This window comes from Squalius cephalus (genome assembly GCF_949319135.1).
Source record: "Squalius cephalus genome assembly, chromosome: 1".
In the NCBI taxonomy this organism is placed as follows: Eukaryota; Metazoa; Chordata; class Actinopteri; order Cypriniformes; family Leuciscidae; genus Squalius; species Squalius cephalus.
In genome coordinates this window covers 20,979,138-20,996,570 of record NC_137122.1, presented here as the reverse complement: position 1 = coordinate 20,996,570, position 17,433 = coordinate 20,979,138, and the positions used below count along the sequence as shown (strand labels likewise).

General features: G+C 36.3%; 1 long non-coding RNA gene across 2 annotated transcripts; it reads right to left on the bottom strand.

Annotated features, from left to right (window-relative positions):
- Window positions 1-3,671: 3,671 nt before the first annotated feature.
- LOC307164965 lies at window positions 3,672-14,613 on the bottom strand. 2 transcript variants are annotated; one of them, XR_013822367.1, is made up of 10 exons: window positions 14,542-14,613; window positions 14,128-14,163; window positions 13,875-13,944; window positions 13,595-13,650; window positions 13,281-13,321; window positions 9,584-9,790; window positions 9,339-9,467; window positions 5,177-5,262; window positions 4,635-4,780; window positions 3,784-4,506 (listed from the first exon to the last, which is right to left on the bottom strand). It is a non-coding gene; the product is annotated as an uncharacterized lncRNA (long non-coding RNA). The 2 variants fall into 2 exon arrangements; XR_013822366.1 differs by lacking the exon at window positions 4,635-4,780 and having other exon boundaries at window positions 3,672-4,506.
- Window positions 14,614-17,433: the final 2,820 nt, after the last annotated feature.

Here is a 17,433-nt window from a genome sequence, read left to right as displayed (position 1 = left end):
AGCGTGAGCGTCTGCTCGTTTTGTTTTATGGATTATTTATTTCAAACAGGTAATAAAGTTGAACAAAGTTAATCTTAAACTACTCATATATATATTTGATAAATAATTCATCGTTTTGTAGCATGTGTTTCAGTACTCTGAGTTTACCTGAACTGAACTAATCCTGTAGGAAACGTTGCAAGACCTACAATAAAGGCATATTTCTCCAAATTTTCCCAGATTAGTTGTTGCTGACATTATAGAATTGTTCGTTTCTCTTGAATTACTGAGATTAGGATTTTTAAAGGTGTGTGATTGCTGGTTAAATAAATATTTACAAATATATTCTTGTGTCTTTATTCTGTCTTCCAAAGTTGTCTGCATATTATTAAAATAGTCTTTAAATTATAGGCGTATAGCTCAAGACGACATAAGAACTTGGAGATGCATGTTGCATGCTTTGGATGTTGCTGTCATTGGCTACTGCCTCAATTCCTGTACGGAATTATCGCGATATTTGTAAATCAGTTGAGCCCCTTCTTGGAAAGTAGTCGGATGTCCCACACACTGTTAGAAAGTTGATATTAATTGCATTGTATTTATTACAATTATTACAAATTGGTCCCCGTCTGTTTATGTTCCAGTGATACATGATGTCTCTCCACACCTCATAACCTACCTCTGTTTGCAAGAGTGGAAAAGCTTATCTGACATTATCATGTCACATGACATCAGATACTCAATTATTTTGTCGTAATCAGAGCAGTTACACTGCCCTACCCGTTTGCATGTAAATCATTTTCATACGATTATTGCTTGCTTTTATAGACATACTTTTATTCATAGAAATGCCCACATATCAGTGAACTTATAACATAAAATGCTTTTAACATTTAATTATGCAACACTCTTTACAGAAAAATATCCCACAGTTATGGATAAACTCACAACGTCATCATCAAGTGCTGTGCTGGGCACATTGGGCAACAAGTGTCCTCCAACGTATTCGATCCGTGGCCAAGTTCTCCACATCTTCCCATGGGACACTGACATTCTTCAGGTCTTCGTGAAACATCTGTCTCTGTGTCTTCCTTGGTCTTCCCTGTCTCCTGCATCCTCCTGGCGGTGTCCACTTCATCACTGTGTTTGGGTGTTGTTGTTTGGGCATGCGTAGGATGTGTCCAGTGAGGTGCACCCTTTGCTCTGTCTCAGTTTCTGAAAGTCTTCATGTAGTCCCACTCCTCCTCGTGATCTCTTTGATATATGCAGAACCAATGTTGAAAATAGTGATTTATCTTTTTCCATATTGTTAAAGCATTTTGTTTTCTCTTTCAGCTTCATAAACTGTACTTGATTTCTGCCTAATGCCTTTATAAAAAAGGGTCAGTGCTCATCAGGTGTTTTGCTAAAGGACATATTCATTGCATAGTTACAATAAAAGTGACCAATAATCACAAGGATATAGAATGAAAGTTGAGAATGTAAAATGTTGTGCTTATGTTTTTGCCTATTTGTTCTTTAAAGCAAAGAAACAAATGTATTTTCACATAACAAAGTTGAATCTCATCTCTTGGTTTGTAAATATATAACTTCATCATAGCAATTTTTTAATGTTAATGTATGTGTCACTATAATAGATTGCCCCTGTATCTGGATATTTTTAATTAACTGATTTTTATACTGATGTGCAGTAGTTTTGGCACTACATTTGTCTTTAAACAGTTTGACATTAAATATTGGAATATGCTTTCAAAATTGTGTCCATTCATTTGTGCTTTTGTTACATTTATTTGAATATAATTGATATACCTTTAATATACTATACATAGTGATAATGAATCATTATATTCCAACACAATATAAAATTCTGTAGGTGACTGAATATGATTCTCTGGCACTCAGTTTATGGCTTCAGCAGATGTGAATGGATCAACATGATGTTAATGTATTTTTGAAGACACATGTTTATTTATCTTGAATCTCATTTGTCTTTATGCTACTTTATCAACTTTATTGATAAAGTGTTGTTTAATAAAGTCCTCCAATAAAGTGTTGTTTATGGTGAATATTGTGTATTGAAAGTGGTGTTTGGTACCGTAAATAGAATTTTCTATTTTAGAAATTTTAATTTCTTATTTATTTAGTATTTATTTTTAATTTAGTTTTAGTCATTTTAATTTAGTAATTTAGTACTAGTAATTTAGTACTTTAGTAATTTAGTTTTAAATTCATAATTTAAAAACAACTACATATAATTAATGACCATGATTATTTTACTTAGAACAAAAAAACTTAGATCTGGTTAATGATATTTGGGACAACAATGCAACATAAGTTGCATATACTTGCATGTATGTCACGTTTCAGTGAAATAAAGGGAAACTAAATTACAAGAGGCTGCAGTGGGCTATCTTCCTATAAACACTTCAAGCATAATTGAAGATGATCCATGTTGATCATTCTAGTACATCTACTACTGCTTTTCAAATGAAAGCATAGACATTACTGATGTCAGGCATATAAGCAGCAATCAGAAGGGGTGAAAAGGAAATGTTGGCACTGTTTTTTTGTTGTTTTACTGAATGGTGCATTATCCTTGTGTAATAGTAATACTGTGTGTAGATCTGTGTAGATTCTATTGCCCTTCCACCTCCAGGGGCCCAGCAACGGCCCCCAGAAGAGCAAAAAAAATGCACATTTCAAATGGCTGTAACTCAAAGTCCGGTTAGTGTATCAAAGAGAAAATCGGCAGGACAACTGCTTATGCTATGTTTAATAAATAATGTTGGCCACAGTTATCAGACATATATGGAAAGCTGGCATAAAGGTTATTTTTAAAGTGCTCACAGTAAAATATCAAATTTCAGCCTGTCCCTCATATATGTCATAAAGGTTTGCACAATGAACAAATTTAGATATCCAGTTGTCCATTAAATATATTATTTATTTAACATTTATTGTTTCATTACTAAACGTTTTAAACTACATTACCCACATATCTCTGTCATTCTATCAGTGGAACCAGAAGCATTGTTCTGTAGTTCATTGAAATGTGCAGACATGCTTAGGGTTAGGGTTAGGATCTCAGTAAAGGAGTAACTTCTCACAACATAGAGACACTTTATAGTTAGCTTAATCTATAACTAACGTAATAATAACACCAAAACATACTTTGTAACATGAAGCGCCGTTTTATATGTGTTAAACGATTGTCCAATCACAGCGAGTTCTGCGATAAAGTCACAGCCAATAACAACCCAGCTGAACAGATGCGTCACACTTACATGCCCATTTATGGCAAATGATGACATCTCTTCTGGTTCCGCCTGCAGGGATAGATACCTTATATATTTTATATTTAGGCTGTTAAACATGTATTCCTTCTAATTAAATTATAAAACTCATATTTAAAAACAAAAGACTCCTTTGTGTGGTTACCATCCAAAAACGAGTTCACATGATCAATGCTACAAATGAGCTTTTTTGCTTAGACTGATGCATAAATACATTTGAAAGAGAAACTTTTTTCTAAGCAATGGCCTACAGCAGGGTAGTTTTGCAGTATTTTAATTAAAGATAATTGCATGTTCTAAAGTGCTTCTAACATTTACAGTGTATGTATAGTATATTAAAGGTATATCAATTATATTCAAATAAATGTAACAAAAGCACAAATGAATGGACACAATTTTGAAAGCATATTCCAATATTTAATGTCAAACTGTTTAAAGACAAATGTAGTGCCAAAACTACTGCACAACAGTATAAAAATCAGTTAATTAAAAATATCCAGATACAGGGGCAATCTATTATAGTGACACATACATTAACATTAAAAAATTGCTATGATGAAGTTATATATTTACAAACCAAGAGATGAGATTCAACTTTGTTATGTGAAAATACATTTGTTTCTTTGCTTTAAAGAACAAATAGGCAAAAACATAAGCACAACATTTTACATTCTCAACTTTCATTCTATATCCTTGTGATTATTGGTCACTTTTATTGTAACTATGCAATGAATATGTCCTTTAGCAAAACACCTGATGAGCACTGACCCTTTTTTTATAAAGGCATTAGGCAGAAATCAAGTACAGTTTATGAAGCTGAAAGAGAAAACAAAATGCTTTAACAATATGGAAAAAGATAAATCACTATTTTCAACATTGGTTCTGCATATATCAAAGAGATCACGAGGAGGAGTGGGACTACATGAAGACTTTCAGAAACTGAGACAGAGCAAAGGGTGCACCTCACTGGACACATCCTACGCATGCCCAAACAACAACACCCAAACACAGTGATGAAGTGGACACCGCCAGGAGGATGCAGGAGACAGGGAAGACCAAGGAAGACACAGAGACAGATGTTTCACGAAGACCTGAAGAATGTCAGTGTCCCATGGGAAGATGTGGAGAACTTGGCCACGGATCGAATACGTTGGAGGACACTTGTTGCCCAATGTGCCCAGCACAGCACTTGATGATGACGTTGTGAGTTTATCCATAACTGTGGGATATTTTTCTGTAAAGAGTGTTGCATAATTAAATGTTAAAAGCATTTTTATGTTATAAGTTCACTGATATGTGGGCATTTCTATGAATAAAAGTATGTCTATAAAAGCAAGCAATAATCGTATGAAAATGATTTACATGCAAACGGGTAGGGCAGTGTAACTGCTCTGATTACGACAAAATAATTGAGTATCTGATGTCATGTGACATGATAATGTCAGATAAGCTTTTCCACTCTTGCAAACAGAGGTAGGTTATGAGGTGTGGAGAGACATCATGTATCACTGGAACATAAACAGACGGGGACCAATTTGTAATAATTGTAATAAATACAATGCAATTAATATCAACTTTCTAACAGTGTGTGGGACATCCGACTACTTTCCAAGAAGGGGCTCAACTGATTTACAAATATCGCGATAATTCCGTACAGGAATTGAGGCAGTAGCCAATGACAGCACTAGGAGTAAAAGCTGCAGGATTGTGTACGAGTATACAAATATGTAAGAGTATCGTACGAATTTGACAACTTGTTCAATCTTGTGAATTATTAAGACCTTCAGACTATGTTCATACTGATTGGGCTATGGGTTTTGTGAGAAAAGGTTTAAGAAACAACAAATGCTTGATAAATTATTTGATTTAGGGTTAAAAACAACACATACATTGCAGATATTTACCTATGCAGCTTTCCGTCTCCTCCGTTTACTTGTCCTCAAACAATATGGGGCTGACTGAGTCCGAAAGGCCCTTTTGGTCTTTTCAGCTGAAAAAAAAGAAAAGAAAATATCATTATGTATAATTAATAATATATAGGATTCTTTAAAGGACAAAGTACTGCCTTACAAATATTGGATGTTACATTACAAAGCATTAAAAGCATGGCAAGTGTTGTGTTTAATATGCATTAACAACAAATATCACTTTAAAACTACCAATTCTGGGGAATAGCATGGTAAGTTTTGTGATTACTGCCCTGTACTACACCAATCACAGTAAAACTAAGGTTACTGAGGTTTAAAGCATGGTAAGTTTTGTGGTTACTGTCCTTTTACCACACCTATCACAGTAAAATTAGGGTTACTGTGGTAAAAGCATGGTAAGTGTTGTGGTTACTGTCCTTTTACCACACCTATCACAGTAAAATTAGGGTTACTGTGGTAAAAGCATGGTAAGTTTTGTGGTTACTGTCCTTTTACAATACGTATCACAGTAAAATTAGGGTTACTGTGGTAAAAGCATGGTAAGTTTTGTGGTTACTGTCCTTTTACCACACCTATCACAGTAAAATTAGGGTTACTGTGGTAAAAGCATGGTAAGTGTTGTGGTTACTGTCCTTTTACCACACCTATCACAGTAAAATTAGGGTTATTGTGGTAAAAGCATGGTAAGTATTGTGGTTACTGTCCTTTTACCACACCTATCACAGTAAAATTAGGGTTACTGTAGTAAAAGCATGGTAAGTTTTGTGGTTACTGTCCTTTTACCACACCTATCACAGTAAAATTAGGGTTACTGTAGTAAAAGCATGGTAAGTATTGTGGTTACTGTACATTTACAATACGTATCCCTGCTGGAAAAACCAGCATAGACCAGCATAGCTGGTCATACCAGCTAGACCAGCATATGTTGTGTTTTGGTGCTGGTATGCTGGTGACCAGCATGGGATGCTGGTATGCTGGTGTGACCAGCATGGTATGCTGGTGTGACCATCATGGGATGCTGGTGTGCTGGTGTGACCAGCATGGGATGCTGGTGTGCTGGTGTGACCAGCATGGGATGCTGGTGTGCTGGTGTGACCAGCATGGGATGCTAGTGTGCTGGTGTGACCAGCATGGGATGCTGGTGTGCTGGTGTGACCAGCATGGGATGCTGGTGTGCTGGTATGCTTGCTGTATGCATTAATTAAATGCATCCCATGCTGGTCACACCATCACCAACATTGGATGCTGGTGACAAACATTGGAAACTATGCTGGTAAACAGTAATAGATGTTAAGGATGGTAGCCTGTTCACCAGGGTGGAATGCAGGACAGCTACATTGAATTTTGGTATGATGAAAATCATGAAAATACAAGCTTACATTAATACATGTAACAAGTTCATTTAATAATAACAAATAAACATTAATACGTTAATACAATAATAACAATTATTTAACAAAAAACAACACTTCTGGCTCAACAAGCAAATTACAATAAAACGCATTAACAACAATTGATCTTAATTAAGTGCTCACTATGGGGTTCTAAAAATGAGTCGACTGCTTTGTGCTTTGTACTACACATTTGTCCTTGTCAACAGTAACCTGCTAACAGTTGCCTACTTTTTCAGATAAATTAGTATAAGTTGATGTGTATGCTCTCCGTTTATGTCGTTTTGTTCTGTCATCCTTACTGTATTGATCCTACTTTTTCAGGTAAATTACTAAATGTTGATGTGTATGTTCTTTGTTTATGTCGATTTGTTCTGTCGTCCTCAGTGTCATCTTAACTGTCGTCTTGTTCTGTCATCTTAACTGTTGTCTCTTTCTGTCGTCTTGTTCTGTCGTCTTAACTGTTGTCTCTTTCTGTCGTCTTGTTCTGTCGTCTTAACTGTTGTCTCGTTCTGTCGTCTTGTTCTGTCGTCTCTATCTGTCGTCTCGTTCTGTCGTCTCTTTCTGTCGTCTCTTTCTGTCGTCTCGTTCTGTCGTCTCTTTCTTGTTGACAGAACGAGACGACAGAAAGAGACGACAGAACGAGACAACAGTTAAGACGACAGAACGAGACGACGTTTATGTCGTTTTGTTCTGTCATCCTTACTGTATTGATCCTACTTTTTCAGGTAAATTACTAAATGTTGATGTGTATGTTCTTTGTTTATGTCGATTTGTTCTGTCGTCCTCAGTGTCATCTTAACTGTCGTCTTGTTCTGTCATCTTAACTGTTGTCTCTTTCTGTCGTCTTGTTCTGTCGTCTTAACTGTTGTCTCTTTCTGTCGTCTTGTTCTGTCGTCTCTATCTGTCGTCTCGTTCTGTCGTCTCGTTCTGTCGTCTCTTTCTGTCGTCTCTTTCTGTCGTCTCTTTCTGTCGTCTCTTTCTGTCGTCTCTTTCTGTCGTCTCGTTCTGTCGTCTCTTTCTTGTTGACAGAACGAGACGACAGAAAGAGACGACAGAACGAGACAACAGTTAAGACGACAGAACGAGACGACGTTTATGTCGTTTTGTTCTGTCATCCTTACTGTATTGATCCTACTTTTTCAGGTAAATTACTAAATGTTGATGTGTATGTTCTTTGTTTATGTCGATTTGTTCTGTCGTCCTCAGTGTCATCTTAACTGTCGTCTTGTTCTGTCATCTTAACTGTTGTCTCGTTCTGTCGTCTTGTTCTGTCGTCTCTATCTGTCGTCTCTTTCTGTCGTCTCTTTCTGTCGTCTCGTTCTGTCGTCTCGTTCTGTCGTCTCTTTCTTGTTGACAGAACGAGACGACAGAAAGAGACGACAGAACGAGACAACAGTTAAGACGACAGAACGAGACGACGTTTATGTCGTTTTGTTCTGTCATCCTTACTGTATTGATCCTACTTTTTCAGGTAAATTACTAAATGTTGATGTGTATGTTCTTTGTTTATGTCGATTTGTTCTGTCGTCCTCAGTGTCATCTTAACTGTCGTCTTGTTCTGTCATCTTAACTGTTGTCTCGTTCTGTCGTCTTGTTCTGTCGTCTTAACTGTTGTCTCGTTCTGTCGTCTTGTTCTGTCGTCTTAACTGTTGTCTCGTTCTGTCGTCTTGTTCTGTCGTCTCGTTCTGTCGTCTTAACTGTTGTCTCGTTCTGTCGTCTCTTTCTGTCGTCTCGTTCTGTCAACAAGAACGAGACGACAGAACGAGACGACAGAACGAGACGACAGAACGAGACGACAGAACGAGACGACAGAACGAGACGACAGAACGAGACGACAGAACGAGACGACAGAACGAGACGACAGAAAGAGACGACAGAACGAGACGACAGAACGAGACGACAGAAAGAGACGACAGAAAGAGACGACAGAAAGAGACGACAGAACGAGACGACAGAACGAGACGACAGTTAAGACGACAGAAAGAGACGACAGAACGAGACGACAGAAAGAGACGACAGAAAGAGACGACAGAACGAGACGACAGAACGAGACGACAGTTAAGACGACAGAAAGAGACGACAGAACGAGACGACAGATAGAGACGACAGAACAAGACGACAGAACGAGACAACAGTTAAGACGACAGAACAAGACGACAGAAAGAGACAACAGTTAAGATGACAGAACAAGACGACAGTTAAGATGACAGAACAAGACGACAGTTAAGATGACAGAACAAGACGACAGTTAAGATGACACTGAGGACGACAGAACGAGACGACAGAACGAGACGACAGAACGAGACGACAGAACGAGACGACAGAACGAGACGACAGAACGAGACGACAGTTAAGATGACACTGAGGACGACAGAACGAGACGACAGAACGAGACGACAGAACGAGACAACAGTTAAGACGACAGAACAAGACGACAGAACGAGACAACAGTTAAGATGACAGAACAAGACGACAGTTAAGATGACACTGAGGACGACAGAACAAATCGACATAAACAAAGAACATACACATCAACATTTAGTAATTTACCTGAAATAGTAGGATCAATACAGTAAGGATGACAGAACAAAACGACATAAACGGAGAGCATACACATCAACTTATACTAATTTTTCTGAAAAAGTAGGCAACTTTTAGCAGGTTACTGTTGACAAGGACAAATGTGTAGTACAAAGCACAAAGCAGTCGACTCATTTTTGGCACAAATGGAACCCCATACTCACATTTTAAAGTTTTTTTTTAGTCTGTTAATGTCCATTATTTTTCTGTGATGAACCGTCCGGCCTTTATCCATCTGGCCTGCAACTCTGTCTCCTCCACATTCTTTCTGTCAAGCCACTCCTTGAAGCAGACTGAAAAGAAATGAACAGATAAATAGTGATGCTTGTGTCGCACCAGAACAAATAAAAATGTATTACTCCATAACCCAGTACTTGGCATCCCACAAAGACCTTGTGGCTACTGCTACCTTTTAATGTCTGAAGTTTCTGGGGGGTTAAAGGCTGCCTGCTGGTTTTGGTTGTGGGGCATTCCTTCCCTGTGAGACTTCTTTCCCCCAGAGTCTTAGTGCCCCAGATTGCCACTGCCAACTCCTTGACAAATAAGGAATCCCGCGTGCTGTTTTGAATCCTTGACCAGGCCTCTCTGCGCACTCGAACATCTCCCCCAAGTGAATCTGACAAAATTAAAAACAAAAATAATCAAGGTACTAGATTGTACAAATGCATACAAAATTTATTAAAACTTTAAGTGTACTGTAGTTGGGGGTTCTTATATTAATCCATGCACACAGATGACGAGCCTTACGAAAAATATGTTTATTCAAGTGTTCCATTACATTGTTTACTAACGTCTTTGCACGGTCGAAACACTGATTGAGCGATTCCATGAGACATGATACGGACTTTGATAACACACTTTCAGATGCTCATTCATGTTTATTTCGCGCTGTAACTGGTATTAAGGCGGAAGAGTTGCTTCTGTTGCTTCTCTTGAGCTGAGCTGCGCCGGAGCGATCTCACGCCAGAGCGCCAAAACGGTAATTATGTTTTTGAATTTCGTGAGAAAATGGACGTAATTTGAAATCTGAGACTTTGTTTCATATCAATAATAACAAAGCACAAAGATTATTGCGATTTATTGGATGGGATGCGCGCAACAATGATCCATTCATTCATCAACTGAAAACAGGATGACTAATCGATTCTTGGGGTTTAAGAATCGATATTGTTTCGTAAAAATGAGAATCGATTAAAATCGAGAAATCGATATTTTTTACCCAGCCCTAATAATCAAGGAAGACTGTACAAATGCATACAAAATTAATTAAAACTTTAAGTGTACTGTAGTTGGGGGTTCTTATATTAATCCATGCACACAGATGACGACCCTTACGAAAAATAAGTTTATTCAAGTGTTCCATTAGTATACTTCTTTTAAATTAAAAATAAGAAAGTATACTTTCAGTCTACTTTTTATATACTTCTCAAAAATATACTTAAACATTACTTAAGTATACTTTATAAAAATGAACTTGAAGTATACTTCTTTTTCGTAAGGGGAGGGGGCAATGCTGTACCTCATCTCCTTTTGAAGATACAGGTGGCTCCACCTCATTCAAACATTAAATTTTTCACTTCAACAACAATCTGCAAAAGGGTCTTCTTTAAAATGAGACCAAACTTAAGTATTTGCTCCCAAGCATAACATTTTTATGAGAGTTTTTTTGACTTGGACATTTTTGTCCACTTTGGACCTATGTGTGTTTTTTTTAATTTTTTTTATGTTAACTGCATGAATTTTGGCACAGGTGTGTATTTTTATTGTAATTTTACTTTTTCACCCCCATTTCATTTGAAAAAAAAAATTGCACTAGTTACACAAAATACTTATTTATATTTTATATAAAATATTGATTAAAATGTTCATAATAATTTTTCGAATCGGCTTTGGCCGCGACTCTGGAGGACTTGGAGTTAAGTTTTTCTTTGAGAAAAGAGCAAAGAACGGCACTTAAGTCATTCTTAAAAAAAAGGAAGATGTGTTCGTCGGTTTGCCGGCCAGATATGGCAAAAGTTGAATCTATCAACTAAGCTCCGCTGTTGGGAAAACGCTCTGGTTGTCACATACACAAAACATATTGTGTTCAATATAGCTTTATAGCGTTCAACAAAACTGAGACACTCATTCATTGAAATCATATAAGCATATCAAGCTATATACCAAACGATCCAACCTAGGGAAATAGCTAGCAGCTAAACACGTTGGAAGCACTTTTGTCAAACGCCACAAGCTAGCTACCACTCCGACAATATAAACTGTGTAAATCATGACTCGTTTCGATAATAATGCGTTTACTAGCTGCTAATAAAACCACAGCAGGTCTGTAAACAGATTCCGATGTCCTACCCACCCTGAAGCTAGCTGATGTCCATCGTCTCAGGGCACATTGTTGAAACAAAGGGAGTTCACTTTTTTTTCTTTCTTTTTTTTAACTTTTCTTCATTCGGATCCATTTGCGATCCATTCCATTCTGAATAAACAAACAACGCAGTTTACATGCTTCATCCTTGTTGCATTATTCATTAAGATAATAATTAATAAATGCATGCACAATCCGTTAACTTGATAAATGTTGCAGTTGCAGATATGTTTTATGCACAAACAAATGCCTTTCAACATGCACAATTCAGAAGTAAATGCAGCAATTTGTACAAATAGAGAGTCTGTAAGCCTACTATACGTGTTGTAGCCATTAAATAAGCTCATTTAGTTTCATTAAAATATATATATATTTTTTTTTCATCTATGTTGAATATAAAAAAGTTGACAGCATGAGTAAGATAGGATGCGCAATATATCGAGAGATATGGAGCGGGTCAGACATGATTTTGACCACTTAATTAAGATTTGCATTGTAGAAAGCCTTTCTTTAAAGTGAATTTCGTTTTGTATACATTGTATCTTAATTTTAATATTTTTTTCATCAACCAATTGCCTGTATTTAATAAGCAAATATAGCAGACATTATAATCATGGAGGGGTCCGCGCGGTCACTTGCATTGCACGTGAACTGGAGCGCATCTCATCCCAACTTAACCGAAACTCAGTGTGTGTATGCCTTACAGACATGAGAAATATAGCAAGCTTGAAATGTCTTTAAACGAAACAATTCAAAACGAAAAGAAATAGGCTACTCTCTGATTATGTAATGATGTGCATTTCTCTCTATAGGCGCGTTCACTACGGAGATGGCGATCGTCAACTTAATCTTTGCAGCTGACACTGTTTATTAATAAAAATAAATGCATGCGCGTCACCGGATTTACAAATGCACATCTTGCTTGTTGCACGCACACATATTATGTAGGCTACATATTACGAAATAACGAGATATTATGTTGAAATAATTAGGCTAATTATTAATTATCATTATTAATAATAAATCTATAAGAATATTTGCTTGAATGCTGAATGTTGCTTCAATTGAATAAAATTAATACTTTAATTGTGATAATTAAAATAATTGATTATTAAATATTAAGTGGCCTTTGTTTGCTCATTTATGAATACTATTTATATATAATATATCTAGCACCCCCTCAGCACCTGCGTTAAAAAATTATCTGTCGCCGCCCCTGGTTATAACGGCCCATGTATTAAAAAATGGTCAGGTTTAAATCGGGCTTGGGTTCATAATTACAGTTAATGTGTCGGGCCGGTCGTGTGGTGGTAGTCAAGATACCCATGCCATTAAAATGACTAATTTTCGTCTGTGTATAGGACCTGCAGCTGCAGCTGCCTATATACCTTGGCAGGTTCTACCATGCCGGTGACGTCATCGGAATTGCCAGCGTTCTTATACTAACAAACGCAATTTTTGTGTTGCTTAAAAAAAAGAGCTATATTGATATTTTTAATTAAAATTTTTTGTGTAATTTACTTTTAATTGTCATAACACATTATCAACGTTGATTATTTCAGTTCATCTTTAAGACGAATGCGCAGACCTAATATAAATGACACGCATCCGTTTTCTTTCTGTTTAAAACACAAGACTGTTTACGAGGAAACTCGTCAAGATGGGCATTTTGACTTCATTTTGCGTGTACGTGTCCGTTTAAGCTTAAAAAAAGGGAAAGAGAACTGAATTCGGCTAAACTCACCTTCTTCATCTACTGACTGTGGATGGCATCAAGGTCTTGTCCTGAAGAATACAGGGCCAAACAATAGGGATTATAACGCATCTGTTAACAAAAGAGGTATATCACTCTAATGATATATTTACCCCCTGATATTGCATTGGGGATATCAATTCAAACATTTTTAAAGGCTAAGAGCATGAGCCACAGCTGCCCAAGATATCTGTGAAAAATAACTGCCTAAAGTTGTCGACCCCCTGAACCACATTCAGCATTTAAAAGTACAAAGAATTTCAGTATTGATCAATAAAAAAAAAAACATATAAATACATAAATACCTTTGTGTTGGACAGCATGGTGTCAGTCTCATTGGCCAACATAATTCAAAACAGACCTAAAGAAATAAAATAAAATGTTATCATAATAGTTAAATGAATTATTATTCTAACTATGACCATTATAATATTGTATTAGTCGCCTATTATTTAGCTGATTATTTAGCCTACAGGCTTCTCAAGGACAATCTCACAGAAAAAAACTTATATTAAAAGCATAAATCTTACAGACCCCAAAACTTTGAACAGTAGTGCACAGTATGTTTGAGGTGGTTTTGCTTACTAGTCATATGGTTCATAGCCGTGGAGATTTTCTTGGACGGGGGTGCAGCAGGCCATCACAGCATGATGATCTAGGAAGGAACATAATGCTATTTGTCACAGAGCCAACAATATTACATGTGTTAGGTTTATTACAAGGAACCAAGCTAGAACAGAGGTGAAATGCAGAAAAGGTAAATATATACAAATCTTAAGATAATATATTGTGAAATAAATGCATATGGAATTATCATCATGATTAAACAATAACTCACCCCTTGTTGTAGAGTTTTATTTTTTCTCTCGTTATTCTGAAATAACATTTTAGCAATATTGGTGACGTCTCTGATTAAGTTAACAATACAGTGCATTCTTAGGTTAAATAAATTAGCTTACTTCCCATAGACAAATTACCAGCAAAACTATCAAAAACTGTTATCTACACTAAATACGTGTTTAAAAACCCAAACTTTCATAAATGAGACCTTAACTTAACGTAACTTAGGCCTAACGTTCTCTTCTGAAAACGGTTAACGTTAGCTGCTAGCGTAGATGCTAACGGACTTTTTCAAAGACACAAAACCATTTCTTTAAAGTAAATATTCACCAGAAGCGTGTCAATTACACGTAAGAAATGTGTCATGGACGTTTGCGTATATTATTTGTGAGATTTTGTTGACTAAACTTACCTGAAAGCAGTGAAACCAACAGCGAGACGGGAGTTTTGTTGTTTGTCAGTTGTCGATGACGTTTCCATCTGCAGACGGCGCAGCGGCAGCGCACGTGCATAGGCGCACGTGCTCCGTTGTTTGATCACGCGCATGCGCATTAAAACACTTCAAAGTCACGCAACATTTAAATAAACATATAGAATTAAAATATATAACATAATTTAAAATATCATTAATAAAAAGTTATTGCGAATATATCTGAACGTTGTTGGTTATCTTATAACCTTAGGGGACCGTACTGACGACGTTGTCAGTTGGTAATCTGCCTGTTAATAGTAGTGATATTAAAATAATAACCTGCAGAGAACGTTCTCAGAACGTTCTCTTTAGGTTATAAAAATTTAGGTTTATAAAAATAAAACCTAAAAATAACCTGCAAGGAAACGTTCTGGGAAGGTTCTTTAGGTTATAAAAATTAAACCTAAAAATAACCTGCAGGAAACGTTCTGGGAAGGTTCTTTAGGTTATAAAAATTAAACCTAAAAATAACCTGCAGGAAACGTTCTGGGAAGGTTCTTTAGGTTATAAAAATTAAACCTAAAAATAACCTGCAGGAAACGTTTCTGGGAAGGTTATCTTTAGGTTATTAAATAACAACCTGAACCTTCCCAGAACGTTCTCTTTAGGTTATAAAAATAAAACCTAAAAATAACCTGCAGGAAACGTTTCTGGGAAGGTTATCTTTAGGTTATTAAATAACAACCTGAACCTTCCCAGAACGTTCTCTTTAGGTTATAAAAATAAAACCTAAAAATAACCTGCAGGGAACGTTCTGGGAAGGTTATCTTTAGGTTATAAAAATTAAACCTAAAAATAACCTGCAGGAAACGTTCTGGGAAGGTTATCTTTAGGTTATAAAAATTAAACCTAAAAATAACCTGCAGGGAACGTTCCCAGAACGTTCTATTTAGGTTATAAAAATTAAACCTAAAAATAACCTACAGAGAACGTTTCTAGAACGTTCTTATTTGGTTCCCAAAAAATAACCAAATGGGAACGTTAGGGGAACATCTGTGTTTGCTGGGATGCACTGTTGCCCTGGTTACAGACTACAGTCATATACTGTATGTGTCTTAGCTCCATGCTTAGCTCCCATAAATGATAAAGCTAAAGGGTTTATTAAACACGTCTGTATAACACAACACAGTTCCACAATGATTATAATGTTGAATCAACAACTCTATAAAGCAGTTTCAACAAGCAGTATAAAGCAGTCTTATAATCTTCATGGAGGAGGATTTATTATAGAATTGTTGAATTGATGCTGCATCAGTTGTACAAAATAATCTGGCAACTAAGTGTGTCACACTTTTTAGTGCAATAATCCATCTAGTTAGCAAATTGCTGGTAAACTAAATAGTTCAATTAATACAGACAGTCAAAGGATTAGAAAACATTTCCAACAATGTTACCTGATCAATGTGATTTATTAATACCCTTATTTTATTTAAGGGTTGTATGAGGCATAGAATTTATTAACGTAATGACTTTGTAAATTCAACATCCTATTCATGAATATGTCTGTTAATTATTATGTCCCTTTTTAATTGTATTTGAGTCTGATACTTCATTGACATTTCTGTTTGATTATCTTATATCTGAGTCTGATACTGCTTCGACATTTCTGTGCGACTATTTTATATTTGAGTCTGATACTGCTTCGACATTTCTGTGCGACTATTTTATATTTGAGTCTGATACTGCTTCGACATTTCTGTTCGACTATTTTATATGTGGGGCCATATTTTTTTTAATCTTTTATCTGGCTGTTCAACCAAAGCACTGTAAAGCACTTTGGTCAGCCGAGTGGCTGTTGTAAACGTGCTATATAAATAAAGTGACCTTGACCAAGCCCTGAAAAAAAAACAGAAAAAAAAAACAGAAAAGAAAAAACACACAAAGCTTGTCAAAACACTATCAAAACACCCCCCCAGGTGGTCCTTCAAGGGTCATTATTTCTCCTACAAACTGGCTTATAAAGTTACTGCAATGTAATTTTTGATTAAACATCCTCCACGATACATTGACACTGGATGCTTGTAGGAACATGTTAATGTAATCTCTTATATTGGTGTACATTGCTTGTTAACTGACTGTTTTTTAAACTTAAAAAAACCTTTTAAACTAAAAATTCCCAGAGTTCTCCATTAAGCATTATAATTTATTAATGTGAATACTGAATGCACTGTATATATTGTCTTGGTAGTAATGGTATAAATGGTATCAAGTAATTCCTATAAAGGTGAATGTGAATGTAACATGTATATTCTGTTGCAATAATAAACTTATTTCGAACAGATGTTAATGTTCAATAATCTTTAGTTTGTTTATTTATTGTAATGAATTTGTATGAGAAACATTGTGTTATGTGTTGGCCAAGTATTTATGCACTTATGTAGGCTACTGCCCTTAAAGAACTTCTTGACATTGCTAGCCTAATTTCTATTTAACTGTCTTCTTTTTCAGTAATTTAAACCAGTAACTTATTAAATGGACCGTGTAAGTACTGGCTGCATAAATGTGTACAAAATAATGAGCTAAAGTAAATCACACAAGACCATGCTGGTAGACCAGCATCATTAATGAGACCTTGCTGGTAGACCAGCATCACCAGCAAGACCATGCTGGTAGACCAGCATCATTAATGAGACCTTGCTGGTAGACCAGCATCACCAGCAAGACCATGCTGGTAGACCAGCATCATTAATGAGACCATGCTGGTAGACCAGCATCACCAGCAAGACCATGCTGGTAGACCAGCATCATTAATGAGACCTTGCTGGTAGACCAGCATCACCAGCAAGACCATGCTGGTAGACCAGCAAAACCATGCTGGTCCACCAGCTAAAC